We start from the raw sequence: 15,528 nt of genomic DNA, 5'->3' as shown, positions 1-15,528 counted from the left end.
GCAGCAGCGTGGGTGGCAGCAACAATGGTGGCAGTGGCTTCGGTGGCAGCAAGAGCTTCCACGTCTCTGGAATAGTGCACCGAGAAGCAAGCGGCAAAACTGCGCCAAGAGGCGAGCTGCAAAAGCGAGCCGAGGAGCAAGAAGTGGCACCTTCAGTATCTCCAGAAAACCGCGCCGAAAATCAGCGTGCATGCTGTCTCTTTATAGGTCTTCTTTGCTCCTGATTGGCCGGTTTTGTATTTCCAGGCTTTTCAGCCAATCAGACAGGACCTAGTCCCGCCCCTGCTTCCGGCCACGGCCCCTCCCCCGCAGCAGCTTCCCCCCCCCCACAGAGAGGGTTCAGCGCCACGTGGAGCCGCCATCTTCAGGTCTGCTGACCTAAAGGGCATTTCATGTTCATGTGAGGAAATACCTGGTCCTTCACATAGACCTAGAAATTCAAGACCCAAGTATTAAAAAAAATGACATAATTTGCTTGACTATGTCCAGGCTTTCCAAAGCAGTTGCCAGACTTATGTTTGTAATAGGGTAACAGACCTGATACATAATGTAGGATTATCTGGTGACCAGGTCCTCGCCTAGGGCAACACTACAAGGAATTCTCTATATAGAACAGACCTTTATGAAAAGCTTCAGAAGTGTCAGAAAAGTAATTATATTTATTGGAATGATGAAAAAATGCTTAATAGCTGATGGAGTTGTCAATTTGCAGCATCTAGTTGAATAACTTGTTTTATTCTCCAGTTTTTTTCCAGACTGGTTTTTCTCTGCCTGCAGATACAATAGCAGTTTGGAAGTGAGGAACAGCAAATAACTGGTGTTTGGCATTTCAGTTGGCATTTTGCAGACAAACACACCTGAAATCATATCAGTTAATACCTGTGCCTCCCAGATCTATTTTGGAAATGGATAAATTTTTCTTTTCCAGGTATGGAACATAGTAGCATAGTAAATTTCCTGAAAGCTGGAATGACTGGCTTCCTTTTCATGGCACAACAGTGCTTCAACATATTTTATTTTTTCCTACAGTGACAGTAAGGAGATTTTGTCATGAAGGTTGGTATTTCAGATTAAGATCAGCTATAACAGATTGTTCTTACTAGTTTTAACTGTGCTGTTCTTCAGTGTAGTTCATCTCAGCTAATGCCTTCAGAACATTAAAGGAAAATAATGCACTCTGAAGTAGCCAGACATGTAAGTTGTTCTTTTACACTGACATGAATCAATTGAAATCCACCAATAGAAATCAACCACAGAGCAAATGGCTCCCAACAAAATAATACCAAGGTACTGTGCTTATTGTAGGCTTATTACTTATCTATTTCAGGATTAATTTTTATGGTTCAGTAAAATATGTATTAGTGACCATATGAATGTACCTAGAAACCCACAGCATGCTGTGCTGTGGAAAAAAGGTCTGTCTGGATCCCAACAAAACCAATGAGATGGCCAGTGCCAACTCACATCAGCAGATCAGGAAATCTGATCCTCCACAAACCTGTGACCATTCATTCTCATGTGCAATGCAGGAAGAACACTGCCCACTGGAAGGGCAGGCACATGGGCATCAGTAAGAGAAAGGTTACAGGCTCATATGCCTGAGAAGGTGACCTGGATGAGGAGGGTGAGGATTCTGAGCTGCCTGCTTGGCAGATACAGGGAGTCCAAGAAGATTAACTGCCGCATGTATCCCACTCACCTGAACAGCACGGGCAATGTGTTTGTTCAAGAACAAGTGGATCCTGATGGAGCACATCCACAAACTCAAGGTGTGACACCCAAAGATGTACCTACATACGGTTGTAATGTATTGCCTAGCTCCAGTCAAACTGATCATTGTCAAAGCCACACTCTTTTTAATTGAAAGGCTCCATCAACAAGTCAAATGCCCAGATGTTGAGTGAGGTTGGAACTGACTTGATCTGGTGAACACAAAAAAATATTGATTTTTTTAACCAGTAAAATTATCTTTAAGGTCATACACATATTTTTTTTGTGGTAATGATAAAGCACCACATTTGCATTAATGTGGACTTTTTTAGTGGAGAATGTTTGTGATGTGTTGGTTAACATTAGAGTGATGACCAGGTTGCATTAACCTACTTTATGTCTCATTTAACGTGTTTGCTGACTAGCCCGTTCATTTTTACTCCTGACTCATGTACATTTATCCCTCTGGCTATTCTGAAATCAGATCGATACAGTCTTGTTTTCCAAATAAGAGATAACTGTCTAGATAGATATGGAATTGTTTCTGGGTGTTAGTTCAGCTGTGAAAGCAGTACCTGTAAGGAAAATATGGTGGCAGTCGTATTATCATTTACGGCATCTGTCTTGTCTAACATCAGACTACGTAATACAAAAAACAAGTTGTGGGAATAAGGACAAAATATGGGTTCACAGGTTATTGGGTAAAATTTGACAGTCTGTTACTATAGAGATCACAACAAATGTTTGGGATAGTCCACTCCCAATTTAAAACCTGACTCCTACTGGGTTTCTCGTGGATGATATTGCATGAATAACTAAACTTACTGAGAAAAAAAACTACACTAAAATGACACTAGTCTCTATTTTTACCTGGTTCTGATGGTCAAGCTGAAAGGGAGGGAATTAACATGCCCATAGCGTAGAAACACAAAGTCTGTGTCTTGTTCTGAAGCATGCAGAGACTTTCTGCAGACAATAGAGGAAGCATCACAAAATGCTCCAGCCTTTATTTTCTAGTGTTATGTTAACAAAAATCTGTCGTTCTCCCCAGATGTTTAATCTTGGCACTTTCCCCAAACACTTAATCTTTCTATAACATGCCATGCATACCAGTGTGTTTCTGGATGCCAAAATGAAAACATTTTCCTATGTGTTTTTAGCTCAAAGCTGTGAGATAGTGGAACAATTAAGGCATCTTTCTATGGACCCAAGGCAGCATATCTGGCACTCCATCTGCACTTGTGCTGAAGTCTACACCAATAAATACATATGTATGTGGTATTTGGTTTTCTAGAAATGGAATTAAAACACAGCCAGAAACCAATAACTCAGAAGTTATCTTTGCTTTCTTACGTACAATAGAATCATATTATTATTTTTGTTGAAAAACACCTTTAAGATACTTGAGTCCAGCTATTACATAGTATGTGGAACTCTACCTTTGATTTCTCTATCTGCAGATACTAATATTTTTCTGTTCCTCAATATGAAAGGGAAAAATAAAATTTAATATGAGAGCACCAGAGATACCGGGGAATTTAAAGAGAGAGAAAATTTTTAAGGTACTGAGTAGAGCTCCTGTAGACCCTCCTAGGTGAGAGTCTATCCTTGCATGAGAGATTCTTTCTCTAGGATTAGTAGTAGTAATAAGAGCAAAATTTGTCTTATTTTATATAAACATACACATTTTTATATAAAGCCAAGTAGTGTAATTCTTAGCATATCTGATAGCTGATATAGAAATATCCAAGGACAAATCTAGGGTATGAGTTTGGAAAATGAGAGAAACAAAAAAGCTGTTGATTAGAGAAGCAAAAAGATAGTGTCAGGAGTTGGGAGTGGGGGATGGATGTTAATTTGTTTTTCCCTGGACAGAAGACACAAGTGAATGACATTTATATACTGTCTAGAATCACATGAAAAAAAACTGGCCTAGAGAGATATAAGGAACTCCTTGGACTGGTCCACTTGAAAAAAAGAATGGAAACTGCCTTTATTTTGTTTTTTTGGTACCTTAGCTCCCAGATGACATAAATTTGCAAAAAAACCAAACATTCAAGAAGAACTAATTCACAATAGTGACTAGACAGAATAATAATATTAACAGTCAATAATATTGACTAGACAGAAGACAAGTTCCTTATATGTCAAAGTATTGCCACTGGGGAGATTTCTAAGGGACAGACTGCTGGATTTAGTCAGCCTGAAAATGACCACCCTCTTGTCTACCTTTAGGCTGTTGTTCAACCAGCTCAAAGATGGAAGCTAGCTGGAGGGTCTCTTTCCCGCGTTGAGCCAGCCTACATTTAGTGCCCACATAAAAACATGCGTGGGATGCTTGTGTGATAAAATCTATTGGCAGCAGAAATATGACATAGTCTTTTATGCTTTGGTGGTCTGTCAGTTAAAAGGCTTAGATTTCGGTCTTTGCTAAAGTGATGACAAAAATCAGTGTGTTTTTTTTTGTCACAAAACCCACCAGATACTTAGATTACCATTCTTATCACTAGATAAGTAGCAGGGAAGCAATCAGAATTAGTTTGATTGAGCTGCTCAGAATCAATTCCATGAAGCTTTTGATATGAAATTTCATAGCTGTACCAACCACACAAAGTTTTGAAGGGTCTACAAAGGAAGACTCCAAAGCTTTCAAGATGTATGTCCAATCTAAATTGTTTGCATTAGCAGTTCATCTCCATGGGCACAGCAACACCGATGGCATTAAGGATAACTGTCAGCTCTAACCAGCACTTCAAAGACTGGGCTGATTAGATATGCGATATGCTCAGAGCTGTTGACAGCAAACAGGTTCTGCCTACCTTCAGTAAATAAATTGAGGTGAAGCTGAGCTGGTCAGCCTGAGCTTCCAGAGAGGTCAGATTCAACAAGCTAAACCAGAGGAAAAAATTACTGTTTAACTTTCTTTTACCAATTAGAGCAAGTCAGGCAACTTTCATCCAACTGGAATCATCCTTTCTAACATGTAGGAAATCAAAAAGCCTGTCCATGCTGAGTCTTAGAGTAGCATAGATCGCATGCTCTGTATTTTATTGACACAGGGAGGATAACCAAGATAAGTAAGTCCGTATGTCGCAGGTGTGCCAGAAAAACTTGTATGTGCAACTACTACACCTAAAAGAAAGAATAATATTTGAGAAGACTGTCCTGTTTTGAAAAGGAAATAATAAATATAGAGGAACATGGGATGCCTGTATGGGGGAGTTATTGCAGAACATTTAGGCCAGCTTCTCTGGTAAAGCAAGTACCCCTAGCCTATAGAAAAAGTGACTGAGCAGAAATTAGCATTGACAGTGGTATAAAATGAAAAGGTATTATTTTCTGCAAGAAAAGCACAGAGTACTTTTAATTTGTGTACTCCTCATTTGGCAGATTTGTCTAGTTCCTTATCTTTTATTCCACATAGCTAGATCATACTGCCAAATATACAGTGCAGAATAAAATATCTGAATGGCCAAAAAATGTTGCAATGCACCTACAGAAATTATTTTGCACTTATTGAAATACTTTCAAAATTATGTGCAGCCAGGTTTGGGTATCAAGTCCTGATTGAGCAAGAATTTTGAAAAGAGCTTGGTAGCATCTATCATTGTTAAAAATTCAGACAACATTAAGTGGAAATGACATGTAGCTGAAAGGAACTTCACAGTTTGCTATTAACACAATGGAGATGGCTGTAGCTGTTCATACAGCCCTCTTAATACCCAAGAGTCAGAAGATGAGTCATACACTCATCTTCTAGGGCACTTTGAATGCCCCTGGCAAAATAGTGATGCATTAAATATTGTGTGTCCTAAAAGCAAAATAAAAAATGTAATCTTCAGTGGTTCATCTCAAACAGTAATAAAGGTACATAGAAAGAAAATACATTACAGAAACAGATTTTACTTTTAGAACTTTACTGTGGCAAGAAAGAGAAGCCTCATAACTGAAAAACTAGGAAAAAGGCTACAGAACCATTCTACAACTGGTAGACACCAGTGAGACACAGACAAACCCCTGGAGACCTGCATATTTTGGCATAAGCAACTTGAGAAAAGAAGAATTTCAGGTACCCAAATGTTACATATCTGGTATTATAAATCCAATTCATTTTAGCATTTATATGATATTCCACAAATGCAAAAGATTTTTTTGGTTCTGTCAGTGTGATCTGAAAGAGAACAAGAAAATGAAAAAGAAAAATAAAAAAGAAAAAAGAAAATCCCTGTGAGAATGGAAAGGCATGCCAATAGGTAGAGGACATTATTATATGGAGATGCTAAACTTTGTTTTGAAGCTCTGATGACAGACCTTTCCATATAATATTCTTAGGCAAGCTCAAGGAAAAATTATTCCAATACAAGGCCTGAGCACAGAAAATATTTCATTGACACCTGAGATATTTTGTGGTATAACATTATTCAGCTAACTTCTCCCCAGGGGAATCCAGGTATGTGCTTCTGATCCAATTGTTATGAACAGATTTTCATTCACTCTGAATAGACCAGAGCTCATCTCATATTACTCACTGTCTCCACTGAATACTGTATGATAAGTATGACCGAAAATTCCCAGATTATATAACTTTGATATGTGTCTCTTCTATGGCAAAAGTAGTAAAAACTCTTCCTTTTAATATGGCAATCACATGATAGCCCGGTTAGACAGAATGCCTAAATCCTATGGCATTTGTACAAAACCTAAAGCCTTGAGAAGGATTAGTCTGATCCATTTATATCACAGAAGTCATTGGAACAGACGTAAAACCAGAAATCAAGGGTCTATAATAGCATGTTTGGGCGTATGCCTAATGGTGGCCTCATCCAAAGACAGCTGAAGTCCCCAGGCAGACTAATGTGACTTTCATGTTGCTTCAGTAGGAGTACAGTTACGTTCATATTTTTCCTGCTTAACATTTTCCTATTTTAATTGTCAGAAGTAACAAAAGTCTAGATACCTAAAGTCTTTGCTACTTTCAGCCTAGTTTCAAAAACTGCCTCAGTTGTCTGTAGAAGTTTCTATTATTATAGTTGAGGGACAGAATAATTTTTTTTTTTCTTTTTGGAAAGAGAGACTAGCATGTACTTGGTAATAAGGTCTTAGTATATCACTCCTATTAGTATTTCAGCTTGACTCATATTCATTTAAGCATGAAAATAGTAAATAAAGTAATCCAAATAAACCAGCCTTATATTTCTAAGAATGCTCTTTTGCTCTATTGGCCATCAAACAAGTTATTTAATGTGCAGTAAGTAACAGTTTTCAAAATTAAGATCTATCCTCTGGCTAGTGATTGAAGAGGAAGGAGTAGACCCATAAGACTTACCAAGTTTAAAGAACATGGCTGCATGTCTCTAGCATGTGGTGTCCTTTATTAGAAAACAAGGAAATATACTGCAGACCTTCCAAAGGCTTGTCTCCACCAAGGGGTTTTCCAAAGATGTCTCCTTGGGTTGGCTAGTAGACATATTGGGCTAGACACTATTCTGGGTCCGGTACTTAGACATGGTTTCAGTTTGACTTTGTATCTGGCAGAATGATGCTTAGCTGGCTTAGCTGGCAGCAAGCATCAGCCAACACATTAGAGATTTTAAATGGAAAAAATAATTAAAAAAACCCTCTTGTGAATATTAATATTGAGATTACCAATGGGAAACACTGTTGCAGTGACACTGCCAGTCTCCTGAAAATGTCTGGGAGAAACTTTTCTCTACCAGAAAGTGAATTCCCTGCTTGTATACTGGGATGTCTCCTCTCCTCAGTTAGGCACTTCCTAGTTAGGTTCTGAAGCATGTGCTATGCACTGTAGTCTCCTTTTGAAGTCAGTAGAAAGAAGTAAGCATCTCCAGAGGGTAGTTAATATTTTTCTAAGACAGATTGCTAAAGTGAGTCATATAAACCACTCCTTGTTTTTTTCATTTGACTAAAAAGGAAGCCAGGGTGAGTAACACCCATGTTTTAACTTTTTAAAACTTCATTTTCTTCAGTTATGTAAGATGAATCCTACATAAAGTACCAGAGCCAAAAGTCATTTGTGTATTTGGGACATATGTGTTAGTGGGACACACGGGGATAACGTGCCTGAAGAGATTTCTGAAGGCTTCATTTGTCTCTAACACAATTGACTAGGTTACTCTGGTTTCTAATGGGAGTGTAAACAAGCAAAAAAATAAAGAAGAGCTTCACTTTTAGACAATCTTCCTCATGTCAGCATTTGAGTTAATTCTTAGGGTCACTCTCAGGCTGTCACATTTCCTTTCTTATCAGAAAGTTCTTGCAAGCCTAGTTTGCTTGCAAATGCAAAGGTCAGTCCACAGGAACCGCTAATGATTTTCTTCCTCATTTTTTGTGATAACACACAGTTGTGAGCAGCTATGTGCATTTTCTTTTCCAGTATCCCTATCTAGGAAGAGATGCCCTCTCCTCCTGTTGTGGCCTTTTCTTTGTTTAGGCAGTTTCTTTGTGTGATTAATCTCTAACAGGCTTCATCTGATTTCAATTCTCCTCACTGCATCCTAAGGCAATCATGTCAGCCCAGCTGTAATGAAGAAAGCAGGGGTTCCTCTTTAACAGATAGAATAGCTTAATAATGATCACATTTCTTCTGAAATAAATGATTGTATAATCCTAATCCTCAGGCCATTAAATGAGGCTAGATAATGCAAAGAAAGACTCCAGGACAAAAAAAAAATAATAATATATATATATATTAAAAAAAGCTTTGTCTAGTTAACTAATATCTAGTTAATATTATTATCTAGTCAATAATTATTCTGTTTAGGAAACAACATATTTATCCACCATTTATTGTGTTGCTTTCTCTCTTGCTGTAAAGACCTTTAAAAAGGACAGTAAGGCTCACTTCAGTGAAACTATTAAATAGAGTTAAGAGATGAACACAGCTCACAAATTTATCAAGAGCTTCTAAATGCTGGTACACAATCTTTTACCTAAGTAAGTAGATTTGAGAGGTGCTGAAATAAACAAAAATAAAAAGGTTAATTTTATTTCCCCTGAAGTATTTGTGAAGATTCGCCAGTGGTGTCCAAATCCATAACTCTGTATCACAGTAATTTGCCAGAAACTAGATCAGCATGTCTCACAATCTGTTAAACAGGAAAGATTGAAAAAAGCTGTTGAGTAAACAACTTGTGCAACTAAATAGCAATCAGACTTTGTTCATTCTCATACTCTCCACAATTAATGTCTTAATATTAATGCTTGATACTGCTAAAAAAAAAGTTTTTCTTATCCTAACTCTTTCACTTGTAATAAAACCAACAATGCAAGGAAAGAGTTTGCGTTACAATCTTCTTATAGTGTTTAAGTTGCCTTTAAATGATCTTAGCATGAAGCTAGAAGAGGAGGGGGTTCAGCTGCAACTTTTTGAAATATGAGTCTTGAAAGAAAACTGAACTTCAGAATCATAAGTTAGATTGATTTTCAGAATTCCAAGCCTTGTCATGTGGAAGCAATTTAACGGCCTAAATCTCAGAAGGCAGCCAAAGGCAGAGCACCACTGGAGGTGACTGCTGTCTCTGGCAGTTAGATGCAATAAAAGAAAAATCTTTTTGTGAAAATTGCATGTTCTGTTGGATTTCCATTTACTGACAAGAGTCCAGTGTAATAACTGTAATAACTATGAAATGCTCTGCTTATAGTTAAATGCTTGTAAATGCAAATTTCTAGAAGATTCGTTTTATTACATTACATTTTAATCTGCACAGTCTTCACATTGGAATGATATCCTGCCCCCATCCTTCTTGATATCTAATCCTGACCCCGCATTTTGAGGATTTGTGAGAGTGGAAGCAGAGGAGGAATCATAGCTGGAGGACACCAGACTACTGCATGTATGAGAGAAACACATGAGAGACAGAGAAATAATGACGATAGTTTTTGCTGTTGAGCAATTTGATTTGTCAAATGATTTGCCAGGACAGGGTATTTGGAGCTTGTTTTATCCTTTGTTGAGGTATATAGGGTATTTGATTTTCATTCAACTGAGGAGAAAGAGGGAGTGCTTCTGAAAAGTTGGCCATTGAGAATGCCTGGTGACTTCCACAAGAAATAGTCCTAGATTACATGATCCTTTGCTGAAATGTCATTATGAAATCACATTTTTTAATTTTTTGCTCATTAAGATGTTTCAGCTCCAGCAGACATCCTCTTAAAATCTGCTTTAAATGGAGCAGATTATCAGAGATCAGCTTAATTGTAAGAGGATGCTATTAGATGGATGCCCAGGTTTGCTTCTTTTCCAGGAAATTCAAACCCCTGCTGTTTAGGAAAATGCCCAAACCACAAAAGAGCTTTAATATTGTGTTACTTCAACAACTTCAGATTAAAAATTCCGTTAAAACATGCAACTGGGAATGTGTCCGAGTAATGCTGTGCTTATGGCATTGTTTCAGAAGCAGCAGATTGTTGTCAGGTTCTGTCCCTATTCTTTCTTAATTCGTTATGTCCAGAAACTTTCTAAAATTAGATCAATTAAGTTATTTTATTATATGATCAATAAAGAAATGTTGCCTTGATAATGGCTTAAGAGAAATGAGAAAATGGCTCAAGAGAAAAGCAGCATGGTTTATAATGATGATGCCAGGGATCACAATCTATTCTGCTTATCAAAGATAAGACAAAGAAGTTATTAGATCTACCCAAGAAGTGTCAGTTTCAGGAGTCTGGTTTTGTAAGCCTCTGTGGATTCTGCCTCATGCTGTGAAGGTCCAGAATTATAAATCTTTGCTGCTTGTGGAGTCCACTATTTGATACTAGAATCAGGTCTTGGGAGCAATGTGGAGCTTACGTGGCTGCCAGTCAGGATGGAAACACTTCGAAAGAACGGGAATTAGAAACCTAGATAAACTAATTCTCTGCAATATCTCTAAGTGGTGTAGGATTTTAAATAAATTGAATTTCAATGAGGATCTGAGGAAAAAAAAAAATAGTGGTAAAGCCTCTAAAAAATGTACCTGAAATGTCAGAAAATCCATTTAGAAGCAAACATAAATAAATAATTGGAAAGTTGTGATGATATTTGATTACACAGTGAGATCAACCAAGGAAAAACTAAATTTATTGGAGAGGCTACATCAATTGTAGCTTCATAGTGATTCATATGAGAAACTTGAAGCTACAGGAAAAATATCTGTGGGATTCAGGGGTCCACAGTGAACACACAGTGAGAATTTAGGAGTGCTGGTGATCCTGAAATGGGAAGTATAACTTTTCATTATTTTCTTTGTTTGGGTTTCTGCATCTCTGCGGAATGGTAAAGGGGCAAAAATAGAGATGTGATTACCACTTGTTGAGGTTCTGCTTACTGCTAAGGTAATGCACAAGTTTTGACAAAATAGCAAATAAATTTTGCTCTCAAAGCCATCTTTATTTTTATTAACCTGGGCATCTGGAACAGCATACTACCAATAGTACTGTGTTGCTTGCTCTGCAGGAGCAAGTAATTTCTAGTCTTAAAGTCTTAGGTGAATGCCATGGTAAATGGGATAATGGCCTTCATATCATTAAAGAGTCTAGTGGAGATGAATGAAAAAAAAAAAAATTAGTACCAGGGTTTTTCAATAAGTGCGGAAATTATAATTTTTTATTATGAATCCATACATCAAAATAGAGTTCTGTTGCTGATAGATATGTCTTTATATGCTAGGGGAGGATGAGAGGCTCATGTTTTAAAGATGTTAGTAAAAGATTAATTTTTCTGGAGTTCAAATGGGTGTTTACACAATTTTTTAACTTTTACTGAAAATTAAGTAAGTTATAACAATATTATTTTGTTATCAAACTTACAAGTTTGTCTCCCTGTACCTGTTGATTGCTTTTCCAATGAGCAAAGAGGGAATAACTGCTACCATCTGTCACCTTTTTAACAAACCCACAAAGATAAAATCTTTATATTGTTGCCCCCAGGTGGAACTGCATGAATCAGTAGATTAAGCAAGATGCTTACAGTGAACAAACCACTTATCCTCTAAGTATTTGACACAACCATGTGGCTAGTATTGGTCTCAGAATGATGTTGACAGCAAGTCCCTTGTGGGTACAGAACGTAATCACATGCTGAAAAATGGTAGAGATGGGTTTGCTATTCTGTCATGTTTGTCCTAGCTTTGGGCAACCTCGAAGTACTTTTCCCCATTATTCAGGGGAAAAAATATGCATCTAACCAAGAGCTTTGTAGTGTTCTAATATGCATAAATTCATGTCAGTTTGCAGCCCTGTTAGTCTTTGCAAATCTGGGTCTTGGTCACAGGTGGCTGAACCCTTGGGTCTGAGGTTACAATGCAGTGAATTATGCTGGGGAAGTTAATGCTGGAAAATAAACTGCTCAGGGATTTTAAAGCCCTCTGCATTAATTGGGCAAGTTCCATTTTCCTTAAGTTGTAAACACTCTTTGAGCAAAGGGACATATTCCAGCATGCAGTTTTCAAAGCAAAACCCTGACCCAATTGAAGTCTGTGGGAGGGTTGCCATGAAGGTCACTGCAGAGGAATCTAGTAGTCCTCATTAAAGTTGAGGGGCTTGACTACTGCTGTCCCTAAGCAAATTTTCTTTCTTCCTTACTCTTGAAAAAAATACTCCACACTGATGACTCACACAACTTGTAAATTTGTTCATTATTTAAAAAGATAATGTACACTGCACTTGTTTTTGTGTATGTCTGTGTGTCTGTGTGATCCAAGAAGCTGAAGTGACAATTGAATAGAAACTTAATTAATGGATCAGAACTCCCACAGGCTTGGTAAAGCATGGCCCAGAGTGTCCCCTTTTCTCCAGATCATGAGCTGCTGGCACATGCTGACCTACTTCTGAACAGCAACTGCTAAAAAAAAATAAAAATAGACAGAAACACATTATCTAACATGAAAGTATCTAGAGTAGTAGTTTTCAGGCTGTGGACTACAAAACCATGGGGGACTAGTGTCTGCTTTTAAGGGGTCAGTGAAAAGTGACAAAGCAAAGCAAATCTGCAAATGCTTGACAACAATGTATGGGAGATTTGTCCATCTTCCCACCAGGAATGCTTCTGTGGTTCATATATTGGAAGGATCTTAAAAGCTACTGAACCAGAAGACAAAAGAAATAGCTAAGGCAGGAAACCAAAGACTTGACTTACAATGTATTTCAGAAAAATGCAAGCATTACTTTTACTTCTCAGAGTTTGTGTTAACCTAGCACAGAGAACAAAAAAAACCCTAAATCTCTTTGCATTTGGCAGGACAGTCAAAATATGTTCAAAGCTATGTCTATGTGTCACAGCAGAAGCTTTTTCTACATTGGTAGAGTTATTATTACGGTGTTTTCTGAGTCCTTTTAAAGAAAAGAGTCCAGCAAATGTTGTGGCTCATTTCACATATTATCACAGTGCTAATTATATGCATTGTAGCACTGCAAGCAATTTAGTTTGGTTCTTTCTTTCTACATGAAAATATACAGATATTCCAGAACAGTGCCTTGGTTTTACACAAGAGAGTAATTTCTCTGTAGAGAATGGAGCTTGTTTCTCTAGTCTAACCTACCTGTTTTCATTGCCATCCTTCTTGCTCAGTAGACTGTAGCAATTACCAACCCTTGAAGCATCTCCAATACAGGACAAAAACTGCAATTTATCTGATGCCTTGGTCTCTTTTGCAACATATGTTTTGGTGATACCAATCTCTTTTTTTTTTTTTTTTTCCCCTAGTTGTTTATTTTAAAATAAATATGCAGGATATTTGCAATGCGTCTACCAGGAATTCACAGGCTTTCTATTTGCTTTGTGAGTAAACTGCTCCTTAACATGACTTACCGGATTTTGACTTTCACTTCCTATGTACATGTAGAGAGAAGTAATCTGAATGTAACTCAGGTTGTTTCCAGCTCCATCTCTTACAAAATGATCCATGTTTCCTTTCAGAGTCAGAGACAGTCAAAGTCTGTTTCCTGAAGAGATGCTGTGAAAGCTGGGGAAGGGCCACATCTAGTTGGGACTAGAGTGCTGTATTTTCTGGTGCAGAGGCAATGTTTTTTGGTTCACAAGAATGCAAATTAAGTTTAGTGGGTGAAGAAGGTGTTATTTCAAAGAAGCCAGATGACTCTGGACTGGCCTCATGTTTGCATTACTTCCTAGTGGTACAAATTGAGCAAGTACAGCACATCCTACTGGCATCACATCCTACCTGTATCACTCCTACTGATAAGGGAGTATGAACATTGTATGAAGATCATCAAAGAGCCATCTATCTAGAGGAACATCACAGTTTAAAGTGCTCAGATTGATAGTAAGATAGAGATTTATTGGTAGGACAGTTCCAGAACAATTCTGTTTGTGAGCTACCATATAGTCTTACCTTGGGGACCTTCTGAGGCAGGTGACATTAACACAATTGTACCATGAATTTGTACAGCATTAGATACAATGATAACAAGCTCTGCAATATAAACATTAACTGATAGTTGTTCAACGTTCAGGATCTGTTTTAAAGGACCGGTTGTTCATTCAGACAGATCATGGCCTCAGAGCTAAACCCTTTTGGCCTCAGACCCAAGACAGATGGGAAGGAGAAGGATCAAGAGTAGCTTCATGTATTTATTTTATTCCAGTCTGGCTTTTTCCAGTCATGAAGCTCAGCTCCAACATAACAGTCCCCTTCGTTTGGGATCAAGACCTCCTGCGGACAGCTCAGCAATATTTTTCACTTCAAGAAAAACTGAATTTGTATAATTGTCCCTTTACGAATTCAGTGAAATACTGAAGTATTTGCATTTTTATGAGACATAATGATTGACAGTATTCATGATCATTAGAAAAGTAATGACAAAAATTGCATTTCTTTGTTTTCTTTGTTTTGTTTTGTTCTTTTAAGTGTGGCCCTTTAGTCGCATCTTTACTTGAGAGTAACAAGCAAGGTTTTAGAGACAAAATTACTAGCAGAGAGTGAATTGGTATTTGTGTCAGGTCCTTAATTGCCAACGAAGTGCCTGCTTTCATAACAGGAGGGTGCCTGACTATCAGAGTATGCTGAAACATTGAACACTGCATTTCTACATGATGAATCCATTTGCTTTAGTTATAACCACTAAGACACAGTACATATGAAGCTCAACACTGCTTTTAAAAGATACATTTCTATAAACACAATTATTTTGGCTCTAAATGTGTCTACGTTTGTCCAATCACAGAAGAGGAAGCCCAAGCAGGAATCTTTTCCTCTGCCTAAAGGGCTTATAGAGAAGATGGACTTAGGCTTTATTTGGAGGTACACAGCCAAAGTTCAACAGACAACAGACACAAGGTTCAGCAAGGGAGGTTGCTACTGAGAGTATAAAAAATTCTTTACAATGAGAGCGGTGAAACAATCATAGGTTTCCCAGGAAGGTTGTGGTATTTCCGTCCTTGGAGCTGCAAAAAGATGGAGGACATCTCATCTGGACAATGTTCTGAGAAACCTGATTTAATGCTGAACTTGGCCCTGTTTTGAGCAAACAGTTGGAGGTCCCTTCCAATCGAAATTAATCTATGGAGACATACCTTGCCTTTTTATATATGATATATTTTTTTGCTCAACAGAATGCTAAACATTATGATTCCTGAACTTTTTTTCTTCCAAGGTCAGTTCATACAGATGCCCAAAATGCTGTGGAAAGAGATATGATGCCTTATATGCTGCTAAAAAACAATACCTAAAGGCAAAGGATTTTTTCTTTGATCCTTTTATGTAATTAAAGCAACATGTATCCTAGTAATGAAAACTACCTCCTACCCAGGTTTTTTGGTCCTTTAATTGCAAGGAACTGAGAAACTGAGAGTGCTTTTTTTTT

The sequence above is a fragment of the Chaetura pelagica genome, unplaced genomic scaffold, assembly GCF_000747805.2.
Source record: "Chaetura pelagica isolate M959 unplaced genomic scaffold, ChaPel_1.0 scaffold163, whole genome shotgun sequence".
In the NCBI taxonomy this organism is placed as follows: Eukaryota; Metazoa; Chordata; class Aves; order Apodiformes; family Apodidae; genus Chaetura; species Chaetura pelagica.
Note: the sequence above shows the minus strand (reverse complement) of the source record.